The sequence below is a fragment of the Oncorhynchus tshawytscha genome, unplaced genomic scaffold, assembly GCF_018296145.1.
Source record: "Oncorhynchus tshawytscha isolate Ot180627B unplaced genomic scaffold, Otsh_v2.0 Un_contig_3643_pilon_pilon, whole genome shotgun sequence".
NCBI lineage: Eukaryota > Metazoa > Chordata > Actinopteri > Salmoniformes > Salmonidae > Oncorhynchus > Oncorhynchus tshawytscha.
Genome location: NW_024609159.1, coordinates 97,953 through 114,887, shown reverse-complemented (window position 1 = coordinate 114,887; position 16,935 = coordinate 97,953). Strand labels below are relative to the sequence as shown.

Here is a 16,935-nt window from a genome sequence, read left to right as displayed (position 1 = left end):
ATAACCCTGGGTCTTTAGGCAATACAAATTAGCTGGACACACACAATTACCTCCATTAATGATTAGCCCTTCTGAACAGGGGTCATTTCTTTCAATTGTAGTGCCTCACGCCTAGCAACTCCGGTATAGGAGCCAATCTGGCATTTGGCCTTTCTCATATTTTAAGTGATTGTTTTTTTCATTGACCTGAGGATGTTCACTGACTTAAACATCAAACGTGTTGAGGTAGTGCGTCTGCCTGAGTCATTTGTACCTGAACTGTGGGGCTCCCAGTACCAGTCTTCAGAGGGACGTACAGCATGGCATGGTGGTGTCAGGTGTGCAGCTTAATATGCACCTCACTAGGCCTCTTGGGGTCAAACGTTTTAGATTTTTTTTTGTGTCATTTTTGTCAGGAATGTTCTTAATGTCTTCCTGACTGTAATTAGTTTGAAGTCGTCAGTCTGTCCAGCAGTGTGTATAGTATGAGACAGACAACAGCAGCAGCTCCTCCATTCCCTCAGACCGCTAGGTGGTGTTGAAACGTTGTCTGGACGTTGGACTCTTAAGTAGCCCCAAACCACTGATACAGGGTCAGATCACTTATTGTCCAGCTAACGGTTACAATTAGGACTGGGGTAAGGGGAATATGATCCTAGATCTGTGCTTACGAGCAGGACAGAGGCTACGTGCCATTTACTAGCCCATGTGCCATTTAACTTCCTAGGTGAGACATGCCTGCGGTCCCCTCCCTTAAAGACAGCAGCATCCTGGGCCCTGTGTGCCCGCACGCTGCCAGGCTACGCGTCACCAACGGCAATGGGGACGCCAACGGATCCTCCAAGGTCCAGGAAGGGCTGTTACAACTCCCAACCAAGGGGGGCATCAGAGACAAGCTAGAGGTGGACGTGACTGGAACCATCCAGGCGGTGGGGGAGAGGAAGTGGATCCGTCCCGACCTTCCCAGCCGGTGCACCTGGAGACTGGGGGGCAACCACGCCGACTCCCCCCACACCCATCCTCAACAGTAAGACTGGTGACCCTAACCGTAACCCTCAACAGTAACACTGGTGACCCTCAACGGTAAGACTGGTGACCCTCAACGGTAAGACTGGTGACCCTCAACGGTAAGACTGGTGACCCTCAACGGTAAGACTGGTGACCCTCAACGGTAAGACTGGTGACCCTCAACGGTAAGACTGGTGACCCTCAACGGTAAGACTGGTGACCCTGGTGACCCCTCAACGGTAAGACTGGTGACCCTCAACCGTAACCCCTCAACAGTAAGACTGGTGACCCTCAACGGTAAGACTGGTAACCCTCAACGGTAAGACTGGTGACCCTCAACGGTAAGACTGGTGACCCTCAACGGTAAGACTGGTGACCCTCAACGGTAAGACTGGTGACCCTCAACGGTAAGACTGGTGACCCTCAACGGTAAGACTGGTGACCCTCAACGGTAAGACTGGTGACCCTCAACGGTAAGACTGGTGACCCTCAACGTGAGACTGGTGACCCTCAACGGTAAGACTGGTAACCCTCAACTGTAAGACTGGTAACCCTCAACGGTAACACTGGTCACCCTAACCGTAACCCTCAACAGTAAGACTGGTAACCCTAACCGTAACCCTCAACAGTAAGACTGGTAACCCTCAACAGTAAGACTGGTAACCCTCAACGGTAAGACTGGTGACCCTCAACGGTAAGACTGGTGACCCTCAACGGTAAGACTGGTGACCCTCAACGGTAAGACTGGTAACCCTCAACGGTAAGACTGGTGACCCTCAACAGTAACACTGGTCACCCTCAACAGTAACACTGGTCACCCTCAACAGTAACACTGGTCACCTTAACCGTAACCCTCAACAGTAAGACTGGTAACCCTCAACGGTAAGACTGGTAACCCTCAACGGTAAGACTGGTAACCCTCAACGGTAAGACTGGTGACCCTCAACGGTAAGACTGGTGACCCTCAACGGTAAGACTGGTGACCCTCAACGGTAAGACTGGTGACCCTCAACGGTAAGACTGGTGACCCTCAACGGTAAGACTGGTGACCCTCAACGGTAAGACCCTGGTGACTGGTGACCCTCAACGGTAAGACTGGTGACCCTCAACGGTAAGACTGGTGACCCTCAACGGTAAGACTGGTGACCTTTTATGTTATTCCTTCCATCCGTCTCCTCCTCGACTCATTTCCACTTTAATCCATTATCCATCTTTTAGTCAGATTCATGTCAATGTGGTATTCATCAACGTCGAGTTAGTCAGTGACATAATAAACTCCCCTCTTCCAGGACCAAAGCTCCTAAAATCCTCACCAACATCCTCCGGAGGATCGGTGACACCCCGCTGGTGCGCATGAACAAGATCCCCAAGACCTTCGGCCTCAAGTGTGAAGTCTGTGAGTTTATCAGGGAGTCTTTTCTCAGAACCCTTTTGAGATGAATGGTTGAACCTTAACTTGCTACATGGGTGCAAATGTTTCCCACTCAATGTTTCAGCCTTGTTTGTGCACTTTTCTCACGGAGAGTTACCAATTTATTCGTGCCACCATGATAAAACCTATCCCAGAACCTTGCATTATCTGCCAGTCAGACATAGTCCTGAGAATACTGTTCAGACAGTATTCAAGGCTGTCTTCCCTCCACGTCTCTTTCTGTTGAGGCAGACATAGTCCTGAGAATACCGTTCAGACAGTATTCAAGGCTGTCTTCCCTCCACGTCTCTTTCTGTTGAGGCAGACATAGTCCTGAGAATACCGTTCAGACAGTATTCAAGGCTGTCTTCCCTCCACGTCTCTTTCTGTTGAGGCAGACATAGTCCTGAGAATACCGTTCAGACAGTATTCAAGGCTGTCTTCCCTCCACGTCTCTTTCTGTTGAGGCAGACATAGAACACAGGCAGTCAAAAACCTTTTTCATTGGTTGGCTTAAGAAGTCGTGTGAATTGGATTTACTTTGGGGCGTCTGTGTTCAGCTGACTTCTTTTGTAGATTTCTTCATGCTTGACTCCATGATCCCATTTGGGACTTATTGACAGTTATATTGTATCGAATGTAACAGTTTAATTATATTGTTGGCTTCGACTTTTGCACAGAAAATGACCCCACTTGTGCTCCATACATTTTATGGTACAATGGAACCAATGGAATAGCTACAAAAGTGCAAACTCTAAACTAAATGAGATGAACATGTTTGACCCAGGTCTGGTTACATTATGAGATGTTTTCAGATAAGGTGGTCTTTTAATTCAGAATTAAAAACATTTGAATCTGTGTGTGTGATCCAGTGTGTACCGTTCTGTTTTGTCTCTGTGCAGTGGCCAAGTGTGAGTACTTCAACGCGGGCGGCAGTGTGAAGGATAGGATCAGTCTGCGTATGGTGGAGGATGCAGAGAGGGCTGGACATCTGAAACCAGGAGACACCATCATAGAACCCACCTCAGGCAATACAGGTAACTGTGTGTGTCTCAGTTCAATGAATAGGAATGTGTCTCACTAGTGGTAGATTCACTGAAGTGTGTGTGTCCCTGTGTGTGTGTCCCTGTGTGTGTGTGTGTGTGTGTGTCCCTGTGTGTGTGTGTGTGTGTGTGACAGGTATCGGTCTGGCTCTGGCTGCAGCTGTGAAGGGTTACCGCTGTATCATTGTCATGCCTGAGAAGATGAGCATGGAGAAGGTAAGACTGCTGTACGTCTGCCTCATCAATCTCCCCTCTGGGACTTTCACAGAACCTATTTGATTGTGAAGTCTGCACAAGTGGTCATGAAACCGCTGCCTGTGTGTGTGTCTGCATGCACCCAGGTGGATGTTTTGAGAGCCCTGGGCGCAGAGATCGTCCGTACTCCCACCAGCGCTCGTTTCGATTCGCCAGAGTCTCACGTGGGCGTGGCTTGGCGTCTGAAGAACGAGATCCCCAACTCTCACATCCTGGACCAGTACCGTAACCCTAGTAACCCCTGGCCCACTATGACACCACAGCGGAGGAGATACTGGAGCAGTGTGATGGTGAGACAGACTTCCTCTCGGCTCCCTCCCTCTATTCCTCCCTCTCTTGTTCTCTTGTTCCATCTCTCTTGTCTTGCTGGCATTCTCTCTTTCTCTTAAAATACTGTGATTGAAGAAAATTTGTTCAGAGATTAAGTTATTTAGAAATGTAAATTCATTTTCTATACGCTTTCTACCTGGTTTAGGTTCAGACTGGAGGATTTCTTTCACAGAATAAGTAATAATAAATATATAACAAAACACTTCTTTTTATTTTATTACTCAGACACCTGCTACCCATTCAAAACCTCGTCGTCATCCACTAGCTGAGAATCGCTGTTATACAAGTGTGTCTGAATAAGGTTCAACTCGTGGTTTTGGTCAACAGCAAAGCATTGTCTGAGCAGTTGTGTGGGCTTGTAGCCCTGATAGAGTCACTGTTCATGATCTGTATGAGCTAACCTGACACCCTCCACGTCTGTGACCTGGCAGGGAAAGTGGACATGCTGGTGGCAGGCGCTGGCACAGGCGGCACCATCACTGGTATTGCCCGCAAACTGAAGGAGAGGTGCCCAAACATCCAGGTGAGTGAACTCTGGGTGTCCACCTGGAATCAATTCCCATCCCCAGGTGGCTTCTGACTAGGGTTGGGGACAGTTCAATTGAAATTGCTATTCAAGTATGGAAAGATCCATACAAATAGAATCAGTCTCAACTTGGATCTTCACATTCACTACTTCAACATGATGGAATAGAAACGGTTCTGGTTCTGATCACAGGCTATGGCCGTCCTTACTGGGTGTTAACTTGTGTCTGGTGTGGTTCTGTCTGGTCTTGTCTGTTGTGGTTCTGTGTGGTTCTGTCTGGTCTTGTCTGGTGTGGTTCTGTCTGGTCTGGTGTGGTTCTGTCTGGTCTGGTGTGGTTCTGTGTGGTGTGGTTCTGTCTGATCTTGTGTGGTTCTGTCTGGTCTGGTGTGGTTCTGTCTGATCTTGTGTGATTTGGTGTGGTTCTGTCTGGTCTGGTGTGGTCTGGTCTGGTGTGATTCGGTATGGTTCTGTCTGGTCTGGTGTGGTTCTGTCTGGTGTGGTTCTGTCTGATCTTGTGTGATTCGGTGTGGTTCTGTCTGGTCTGGTATGGTTCTGTCTGTGTGTGTGGTCAGATCATCGGTGTGGACCCTGAAGGCTCCATCCTGGCTGAACCAGAGGAGCTGAACAAGACAGACAAGACCCAGTACGAGGTGGAGGGCATCGGATACGACTTCATCCCCACTGTACTGGACCGATCAGTGAGTCAGATGGACACACACAAACACACACACATAAACACACACACACACTACCTCACCAGGGTGTGTCTACCTGTAGGTGGTGGATAGCTGGTACAAGTCCAACGATGAGGAGTCCTTCAACATGTCCCGTATGCTGGTCAGAGACGAGGGCTTGCTTTGTGGTACGTTTGTCACCGTTCTGTTTCTCTGTCATTCATCTCACTGTCACCAGTGGTGACTCTGGCCGTGTTCCAGGTCATCCGTATTGCACATCAAATGAAGGTGGTTCCTGAGACATTCAGTACTTCTCCAGGGACTGGGATATCTGCACATTCCCACTTCAATAAAGACCACCTGGAACGCACACTATGTCATGTTCTGATTTGTGGGTTGACCTGGCCACGGGTCGTCATGCCAACCAGTGTGCCTGTCTCTTGTCCCCTGTGCCAGGTGGCAGCTCGGGCACGGCCATGGCAGCAGCGGTGAGGGTGGCCAAGGACCTGAAGGAGGGCCAGCGGTGTGTGGTCATCCTGCCAGACTCCATCCGCAACTACATGTGAGGAACCAGGGTCTAGAATATACTGTTATATTATGACTATAATATACTGTAGTCCTATAGTGAATCTAATGATCTGTCAGCGTTTAGCTTAGCCTGGCCCCTTGTGGCCATGTCTGAATATTGCAGCTGTTGCCTCGTGGGAATCACTGATTCATGATCCTCTCTTTAATCTGAACCATTTACAGCTGTTCCTAGTGGATGAAGTAACTAACAACCCTTCTCTTTAATCTGAACCTTTAACAGCTGTCCCTAGTGGATGAAGTAACTAACAACCCTTCTCTTTAATCTGAACCTTTAACAGCTGTTCCTAGTGGATGAAGTAACTAACAACGACTTCCGGCGCATGCAAATACTTCCGGCGCCGACAGAGATGGCCGCCTCGCTTCGCGTTCCTAGGAAACTATGCAGTTTTTTGTTTTTTTACGTGTTATTTCTTACATTGGTACCCCAGGTCATCTTAGGTTTCATTACATACAGTCGAGAAGAACTACTGAATATAAGATCAGCGTCAACTCACCATCAGTACGACCAAGAATATGTTTTTCGCGACGCGGATCCTGTGTTCTGCCTTACAAACAGGACAACGGAGTGGATTCCATGCAGCGACCCAAAAAAACGACTCCGAAAAAGAGGGAAACGAGGCGGTCTTCTGGTCAGACTCCGGAGACGGGCACATCGTGCACCACTCCCTAGCATTCTTGCCAATGTCCAGTCTCTTGACAACAAGGTTGATGAAATCCGAGCAAGGGTAGCATTCCAGAGGGACATCAGAGACTGTAACGTTCTATGCTTCACGGAAACATGGCTCACTGGAACGACGCTATCCGAGGTGGTGCAGCCAACGGGTTTCTCCACGCATCGCGCTGACAGAGACAAACATCTTTCTGGTAAGAAGAGGGGCGGGGGCGTATGCCTTATGACTAACGTGACATGGCGTGATGAAAGAAACATACAGGAACTCAAATCCTTCTGTTCACCTGATTTAGAATTCCTCACAATCCAATGTAGACCGCATTATCTACCAAGAGAATTCTCTTCGATTATAATCACAGCCGTATATATCCCCCCCCAAGCAGACACATCGATGGCTCTGAACGAACTTTATTTAACTCTCTGCAAACTGGAAACGATTTATCCGGAGGCTGCATTCATTGTAGCTGGGGATTTTAACAAGGCTAATCTGAAAACAAGACTCCCTAAATTTTATCAGCATATCGATTGCGCAACCAGGGGTGGAAAGACCCTGGATCATTGTTACTCTAACTTCCGCGACGCATATAAGGCCCTGCCGCCCCCCTTTCGGAAAAGCTGACCACGACTCCATTTTGTTGAACCCTGCCTACAGACAGAAACTAAAACAAGAGGCTCCCACGCTGAGGTCTGTCCAACGCTGGTCCGACCAAGCTGACTCCACACTCCAAGACTGCTTCCATCACGTGGACTGGGAGATGTTTTGTATTGCGTCAGACAACAACATTGACGAATACGCTGATTCGGTGTGCGAGTTCATTAGAACGTGCGTTGAAGATGTCGTTCCCATAGCAACGATTAAAACATTCCCTAACCAGAAACCGTGGATTGATGGCAGCATTCGTGTGAAACTGAAAGCGCGAACCACTGCTTTTAATCAGGGCAAGGTGTCTGGTAACATGACCGAATACAAACAGTGCAGCTATTCCCTCCGCAAGGCTATTAAACAAGCTAAGCGTCAGTACAGAGACAAAGTAGAATCTCAATTCAACGGCTCAGACACAAGAGGCATGTGGCAGGGTCTACAGTCAATCACGGACTACAGGAAGAAATCCAGCCCAGTCACGGACCAGGATGTCTTGCTCCCAGGCAAGACCAGCTGGCCGGTGTGTTTACGGACATATTCAATCAATCCCTATACCAGTCTGCTGTTCCCACATGCTTCAAGAGGGCCACCATTGTTCCTGTTCCCAAGAAAGCTAAGGTAACTGAGCTAAACGACGACCGCCCCGTAGCACTCACATCCGTCATCATGAAGTGCTTTGAGAGACTAGTCAAGGATCATATCACCTCCACCCTACCTGACACCCTAGACCCACTCCAATTTGCTTACCGCCCAAATAGGTCCACAGACGATGCAATCTCAACCACACTGCACACTGCCCTAACCCATCTGGACAAGAGGAATACCTATGTGAGAATGCTGTTCATCGACTACAGCTCGGCATTCAACACCATAGTACCCTCCAAGCTCGTCATCAAGCTCGAGACCCTGGGTCTCGACCCCGCCCTGTGCAACTGGGTACTGGACTTCCTGACGGGCCGCCCCCAGGTGGTGAGGGTAGGCAACAACATCTCCTCCCCGCTGATCCTCAACACTGGGGCCCCACAAGGGTGCGTTCTGAGCCCTCTCCTGTACTCCCTGTTCACCCACGACTGCGTGGCCACGCACGCCTCCAACTCAATAATCAAGTTTGCGGACGACACAACAGTGGTAGGCTTGATTACCAACAACGACGAGACGGCCTACAGGGAGGAGGTGAGGGCCCTCGGAGTGTGGTGTCAGGAAAATAACCTCACGCTCAACGTCAACAAAACTAAGGAGATGATTGTGGACTTCAGGAAACAGCAGAAGGAACACCCCCCTATCCACATCAATGGAACAGTAGTGGAGAGGGTAGCAAGTTTTAAGTTCCTCGGCATACACATCACAGACAAACTGAATTGGTCCACTCACACAGACAGCATCGTGAAGAAGGCGCAGCAGCGCCTCTTCAACCTCAGGAGGCTGAAGAAATTTGGCTTGTCACCAAAAGCACTCACAAACTTCTACAGATGCACAATCGAGAGCATCCTGGCGGGCTGTATCACCGCCTGGTACGGCAACTGCTCCGCCCTCAACCGTAAGGCTCTCCAGAGGGTAGTGAGGTCTGCACAACGCATCACCGGGGGCAAACTACCTGCCCTCCAGGACACCTACACCACCCGATGTTACAGGAAGGCCACAAAGATCATCAAGGACATCAACCACCCGAGCCACTGCCTGTTCACCCCGCTATCATCCAGAAGGCGAGGTCAGTACAGGTGCATCAAAGCTGGGACCGAGAGACTGAAAAACAGCTTCTATCTCAAGGCCATCAGACTGTTAAACAGCCACCACTAACATTGAGTGGCTGCTGCCAACACACTGACACTGACACTGACTCAACTCCAGCCACTTTAATAATGGGAATTGATGGGAAATGATGTAAATATATCACTAGCCACTTTAAACAATGCTACCTTATATAATGTTACTTACCCTACATTATTCATCTCATATGCATACGTATATACTGTACTCTATATCATCGACTGCATCCTTATGTAATACATGTATCACTAGCCACTTTAACTATGCCACTTTGTTTACATACTCACCTCATATGTATATACTGTACTCGATACCATCTACTGTATCTTGCCTATGCTGCTCTGTACCATCACTCATTCATATATCCTTATGTACATATTCTTTATCCCCTTACACTGTGTATAAGACAGTAGTTTTGGAATTGTTAGTTAGATTACTTGTTGGTTATTACTGCATTGTCGGAACTAGAAGCACAAGCATTTCGCTACACTCGCATTAACATCTGCTAACCATGTGTATGTGACATAAAATTTGATTTGATTTTATTTCTCTTTTTTTTCAGGACCAAGTTCCTGAGTGACAAGTGGATGTTCCAGAAAGGCTTCCTGAAGGAGTCAGACATCATGGTAAACAAGCCCTGGTAGGTCTGAACAAACCCCGCTGGGTCTGTCTCTCTGAATAAACCCTGCTGGGTCTGTGTCTCTGAATAAACCCTGCTGGGTCTGTGTCTCTGAATAAACCCTGCTGGGTCTGTGTCTCTGAATAAATCCGGGTGGGTCTGTGTCTCTGAGCAAACCCTGGTGGGTCTGTGTCTCTGAATAAACCCTGGTGGGTCTGTGTCTCTGAACAAACCCGGGTGGGTCTGTGTCTCTGAACAAACCCGGGTGGGTCTGTGTCTCTGAACAAACCCGGGTGGGTCTGTGTCTCTGAACAAACCCGGGTGGGTCTGGGTTCTGTGTCTCTGAATAAACCCGGGTGGGTCTGTGTCTCTGAATAAACCCGGGTGGGTCTGTGTCTCTGAATAAACCCTGGTGGGTCTGTGTCTCTGAATAAACCCTGGTGGGTCTGTGTCTCTGAATAAGCCCAAGTGGGTCTGTGTCTCTGAATAAACCCGGGTGGGTCTGTGTCTCTGAATAAACCCGGGTGGGTCTGTGTCTCTGAATAAACCCGGGTGGGTCTGTGTCTCTGAATAAACCCTGGTGGGTCTGTGTCTCTGAATAAGCCCAAGTGGGTCTGTGTCTCTGAATAAACCCGGGTAGGTCTGTGTCTGAGCATGTCTTCATCTAGTGCTTCATTGTCTATTTGTTTGTAGTTTTCTCTTAAAGGTGCAATATGTAGCTCTATGGGCGACCTGACCAAACTCACATAGAAATGTGAGTTATAGATCTGTCATTCTAATTGGAAGCAAGTCTAAGAAGCAGTAGATCCGTTCTATGTGCTATTTCTGTGCTTCCTGTCCTTAAGTGTAGATTTGCGTCTTTTTACTTTCGGTTTGGTACACCAGGTTTAAACAGTTAAATACTGTATATTTTGTTTATTGAAAATAGGTTTCACAGCGGTTTAGATGGTGGAATGATTTTGCACATTGCTTGTTTTGTCACAAACTGATAACAGGTGTAAATTGTAGAGTTTTAGCAACCAGGCAATTGTGGGGTGATGTCTGTATATTATGCCTTTTAAAGGTTGTATTAAGTTTTTATTTATTTAATTGGTCGTCTATTTCTCTCTCTCTCTCTTCCTCCCCAGGTGGTGGAACCTGAAGCTGCAGGGGTTGAACCTCTCTGCCCCTCTGACCGTCCTGCCCACGGTCAGCTGTCAGAAGACCATCAAGATCCTGAAGGAGAACGGCTTTGACCAGGCCCCTGTAGTGGACGAGGCTGGGTGGGTGTCCTCCTCTACTGTCTCATCTCCTGCCTCTTTCATTAACCAGAGGCTGTTTCCCAAATGGCACCCTATTCCCTTCATAGGGCACTAATGTTGACCATGTAGGGAATAGGGTGCCATTTTGGACATATCCATTATCTTTGTGTCACTTACTAGTTCATGGTGAAGAAATTAAATGATTGTAGAGAATCTGAAGATATCTTCCATTGAAATAACCCTGGAATTCAATTCATTGAATTCATTGTTGATTTGTAAATGTTGTAGACCCATGTTTCACCTGTGGACACTGACCATCTGTTTCAAGTCATTCAACTGTTCTGGTGACATTATCCATGGGTAGTGTTGTTCTGCTGCTAAAATAACTGTGTGTGTGTAGGCTGGTCCTAGGAATGGTTACTTTGGGGAACATGCTGGCCTCTGTGCTGGCTGGGAAGATCAAACCCTCAGACCCAGTCAACAAGGTGATCTACACCCAGTTCAAACAGGTCAGTCTCACACACACACACTCACACACGTGTTTGCAGGCACACACTTTTTCTGTAAGTAGTGCAAATAGGTCTCACACACACTGAAATCACCCATGTTTGTTTATATGATGAAACGGTCCTGTCTTATTTTACGTCTGACTGATAACCTCACGTCTCATCCTATTCTCAGATCCGTCTGACTGATAACCTCTCGTCTCATCCTATTCTCAGATCCGTCTGACTGATAACCTCACGTCTCATCCTATTCTCAGATCCGTCTGACTGATAACCTCACGTCTCATCCTATTCTCAGATCCGTCTGACTGATAACCTCTCGTCTCATCCTATTCTCAGATCCGTCTGACTGATAACCTCACGTCTCATCCTATTCTCAGATCCGTCTGACTGATAACCTCACGTCTCATCCTATTCTCAGATCCGTCTGACTGATAACCTCTCGTCTCATCCTATTCTCAGATCCGTCTGACTGATAACCTCACGTCTCATCCTATTCTCAGATCCGTCTGACTGATAACCTCTCGTCTCATCCTATTCTCAGATCCGTCTGACTGATAACCTCTCGTCTCATCCTATTCTCAGATCCGTCTGACTGATAACCTCTCGTCTCATCCTATTCTCAGATCCGTCTGACTGATAACCTCTCGTCTCATCCTATTCTCAGATCCGTCTGACTGATAACCTCTCGTCTCATCCTATTCTCAGATCCGTCTGACTGATAACCTCACGTCTCATCCTATTCTCAGATCCGTCTGACTGATAACCTCACGTCTCATCCTATTCTCAGATCCGTCTGACTGATAACCTGACGTCTCATCCTATTCTCAGATCCGTCTGACTGATAACCTCACGTCTCATCCTATTCTCAGATCCGTCTGACTGATAACCTCACGTCTCATCCTATTCTCAGATCCGTCTGACTGATAACCTCTCGTCTCATCCTATTCTCAGATCCGTCTGACTGATAACCTCACGTCTCATCCTATTCTCAGATCCGTCTGACTGATAACCTCACGTCTCATCCTATTCTCAGATCCGTCTGACTGATAACCTCACGTCTCATCCTATTCTCAGATCCGTCTGACTGATAACCTCACGTCTCATCCTATTCTCAGATCCGTCTGACTGATAACCTCACGTCTCATCCTATTCTCAGATCCGTCTGACTGATAACCTGGGGAAGCTCTCTCGTATCCTGGAGACGGACCACTTTGCCCTGGTGGTACACGAACAGATCCAATGTAAGTCTTTCTGCCTGCTATAATGGTGAACATGTTGCGATAAGAGGAGTGAAGGTTCGTTGACCTTTTCTGAGGGCAGTAACAAGGTGGTAAGGTGGCTGGTCTGAACCCATTTAAACCAGTCTGGTTTAATGTCTGCTGTGTGCATGTGACTGATATACAGCGCATTTGGAAAGTGTTCAGACCTCTTGACTTTTTCCACATTTTGTTACGTTACAACCTTATTCTAAAATGGATTAAATAAATAAAAAGTCTGGTCAATCTACACTCTATCTCATAATGACAAACTGAAAACTGGTTTCAAGAAATTTTAGCACATTTATAACAAACAAAAAACCTTATTTACATAAGTATTCAGAATTTTTGCTATGAGACTCGAAATTGAGCTCAGGTCCTTGCTGTTTCCATTGAATCATCCTTGAGATGTTCTACAACTTGATTGGAGTCCACATGATTTGGAATGACACACACCTGTCTCTACGTAAGGTCCCAGACTTGACAGTGCACGTCAGAGCAAAAACCAAGCCATAAGGTCGAAGGACTTGTCTGTAGAACTCAGACAGGATTGTGTCAAGGCACAGGTCTGGGTAAGGCGACCAAAAAATGTCTGCATCATTCTTAAATGGAAGAAGTTTGGAACCACCAAGACTCTAACTAGAGCTGGCCGCACGGCTAAACTGAGCCTTGCCAGGGAGATAACCAAGAACCCGATGGTCACTCTGACAGAGCTCCAGAGTTCCTCTGTGGAAATGGGAGAACCTTCAAGAAGGACAACCATCTCTGCAGCACTCCATCAATCAGGCCTTTATGGTAGAGTGGCCAGACGGAAGCCACTCTTCAGTAAAAGGCACGTGACAGCCCGCTTGGAGTTTGCCAAAAGGCATCTAAACAAGATTCTCTGATCTGATGAAACCAAGGTTGAACTCTTTGGCCTGAATGCCAAGTGTCACGTTTGGAGGAAACCTGGCACCATCCCTAAGGTGAAGCATGGTGGTGGCAGCATCCCTAAGGTGAAGCATGGTGGTGGCAGCATCATGCTGTGGGGATGTTTTTCAGCGCAGGGACTGGGAACGAGGGAAAGATCCTTGATGAAAACCTGCTCCAGAGCATTCAGGACCTCGGACTGGGGCGAAGGTTCACCTTCCAACAGGACAACGACCCTAAGCACATAGCCAAGACAACGCAGGAGTGGCTTCGGGACAAGTTTCTGAATGTCCTCAAGTGGCCCAGCCAGAGCCCGGACTTGAACCCGATTGAACATCTCTGGAGAAACCTGAAAATAGCTGTGCAGCGATGCTCCCCATCCACCCTGACAGAGCTTGAGAGGATCTGTAGAGAAGAATGGGAGAAACACCCCAAATACAGGTGTGCCAAGCTTGTAGCCTCATACCCAAGAAGACTCAAGGCTGTAATCACTGCTAAAGGTGCTTCAACAAAGTACTGAGTAAAGGGTCTGAATATTTATGCAAATGTGATTTAAAAGAATAAACTTTCTTAGCAAACATTTCTAAAAACACTGTTTTTGCTTTGTCATTAGGGGGCATTGTGATGTCATTATGGGGTATTGTGATGTCATTAGGGGGTATTGTGTGTAGATTGAGGAGGCGGGATAAAACTATTTAATACATTTTAGAGTAAGGCTGTAACGTAACAAAATGTGGGAAAAGTCAAGGGGTCTGAGTACTTTACAAATGCACTGTATGTGCCAGTCTCAAAGTCCTCCGTTGTTTGGTCCCAACATTGATTTGGGCCTGCAACCAACCATAACCCCACCCTCCCCTCGTCCAATGATGGCTGTAAGAGGGAGCTAATGCCACCCTCTCTATCCTTCCCTCTCCTACTCTCAGACTTGACGGACGGCTCCCCCAGCCTGAAGCAGATGGTGTTTGGTGTGGTGACGGCCATCGACCTGCTCAACTTCGTCACGGCCAGGGAGAAGAGGGAGAGGTCCTTCTCTGAGTGCAGTGACCTGTGACCGTGTCCCCGTGACGGCTGGGTCATGTGCGCACAAACACCTCGTGTACACACACACATGGAACACGTTAATTACACCTACAGCTCACAGCCATACACAAACACACTGTGATATTAACGACAATATATAAAGAATGAGGTCGTATGAACTTGATTGGTGGACAAACTGTTGTTGCTGCTTTCTCATGACATGTGAGTCATTTAGCAGATGCTCTTATCCAGAGCGACTTACAGATAGTGAGGACATACTGTTTCTCCCCAACTGGTCCCCGTGGGAATCCAACCCACAACCCATTTTCATACTGTTTCTCCCCAACTGGTCCCCCGTGGGAATCCAACCCACAACCCATTTTCATACTGTTTCTTCCCAACTGGTCCCCCGTGGGAATCCAACCCATTTTCATACTGTTTCTCCCCAACTGGTCCCCCGTGGGAATCCAACCCACAACCCATTTTCATAATGTTTCTCCCCAACTGGTCTCCCGTGGGAATCCAACCCACAACCCATTTTCATACTGTTTCTCCCCAACTGGTCCCCGTGGGAATCCAACCCACAACCCATTTTCATACTGTTTCCCCCAACTGGTCCCCCGTGGGAATCCAACCCACAACCCATTTTCATACTGTTCCCTCCCCAACTGGTCCCCCGTGGGAATCCAACCCACAACCCATTTTCATACTGCCCCCCCCCCAACTGGTCCCCCGTGGGAATCCAACCCACAACCCATTTTCATACTGTTTCTCCCCAACTGGTCCCCGTGGGAATCCAACCCACAACCCATTTTCATACTGTTTCTCCCCAACTGGTCCCCGTGGGAATCCAACCCACAACCCATTTTCATACTGTTTCTCCCCAACTGGTCCCCGTGGGAATCCAACCCACAACCCATTTTCATACTGTTCCCCCCAACTGGTCCGCCGTGGGAATCCAACCCACAACCCATTTTCATACCGTCCCCCCTGGTCCCCGTGGGAACTGGTCCCCCCCCAACTGGTCCCCGTGGGAATCCAACCCACAACCCTAGCATTACAAGTGCAATGCATTCATATGAAAGTCTTAAATCTTTGCTATATTTTGTGAGCTTGATCATAGAATGTAGACACTGCCTACAGAGGGAATTGCCATGTTACTTTGTAATGTGTATTTAATTGATCAGACTGTACCCCATCCCATGTACTGAATCAATAATTGTGAAACCAATCTTTACTGAAAAAAAATGGTTTTAATTGTGAAAACATCAATCAACGCATTTCAACGCTATGCATAATGACACAACCCTGCACAATTACAACAGGTTTGGGAAACAGACCTGTATGTTGATGGTTTTAATTGTGAAAGCATCAATCAACGCATTTCAACGCTATGCATAATGACACAACCCTGCACAATTACAACAGGTTTGGGAAACAGACCTGTATGTTGATGTGTTTTTTAAAGGTTCAATGCATCTGTTTTTATCTGGATATCAAATCATTTCTGGGTAACAAATAAGTATTTTACTGTGATTGTATTAAATTAAAACATGTAGTTTCTTAGCAAAGAGCAATTTCTCAAGCAAGACTTTAGCTAGGACAGTTTGGGTGTGGTCTGAGTGGGGAGAGAAACTCAAAACTAGCTGTTATTGGAAGAGAGGTATGGAACATTTTTCTGTTGGTCTATTAAAAAAAAATGTGATGTCACAATGGAAAGTCTAACCTCCCGCCCATACAAACCTGCTGATTAGAAGGCCCTGTGTAGATTGCATTTTCAACCAGCAACTATCAGGAAATAACACTGTCAGTTTCATCAGCTGTATGATATTAAACACAGGAAAAACAGAATTTTTAGAGTGTTTTTTTTCTGTGTTTATATGCTGTCGCACCAAAACAGGCTGTGATTTCAAACAGCTCTTACCCTACAAGGGCATCAGAATGTTCGCGATTTACATTCAAGTTATTTAGCAGACGCTCCTATCCAGAGTGATTTACAGTAATGAGTTATTTAGCAGACGCTCCTATCCAGAGTGATTTACAGTAATGAGTTATTTAGCAGACGCTCCTATCCAGAGTGATTTACAGTAATGAGTTATTTAGCAGACACTCCTATCCAGAGTGATTTACAGTAAGGAGTTATTTAGCAGACGCTCCTATCCAGAGTGATTTACAGTAAGGAGTTATTTAGCAGACGCTCCTATCCAGAGTGATTTACAGTAAGGAGTTATTTAGCAGACGCTCCTATCCAGAGTGATTTACAGTAAGGAGTTATTTAGCAGACGCTCCTATCCAGAGTGATTTACAGTAATGAGTTATTTATCAGACGCTCCTATCCAGAGTGATTTACAGTAATGAGTTATTTAGCAGACGCTCCTATCCAGAGTGATTTACAGTAATGAGTTATTTAGCAGACGCTCCTATCCAGAGTGATTTACAGTAATGAGTTATTTAGCAGACGCTCCTATCCAGAGTGATTTACAGTAA

General features: G+C 47.0%; 1 pseudogene; it reads left to right on the top strand.

Annotated features, from left to right (window-relative positions):
• The first annotated feature begins 706 nt into the window (after positions 1 to 706).
• LOC112266283 lies at positions 707 to 14,981 on the top strand (annotated as a pseudogene).
• The last annotated feature ends 1,954 nt before the right edge of the window (positions 14,982 to 16,935 follow it).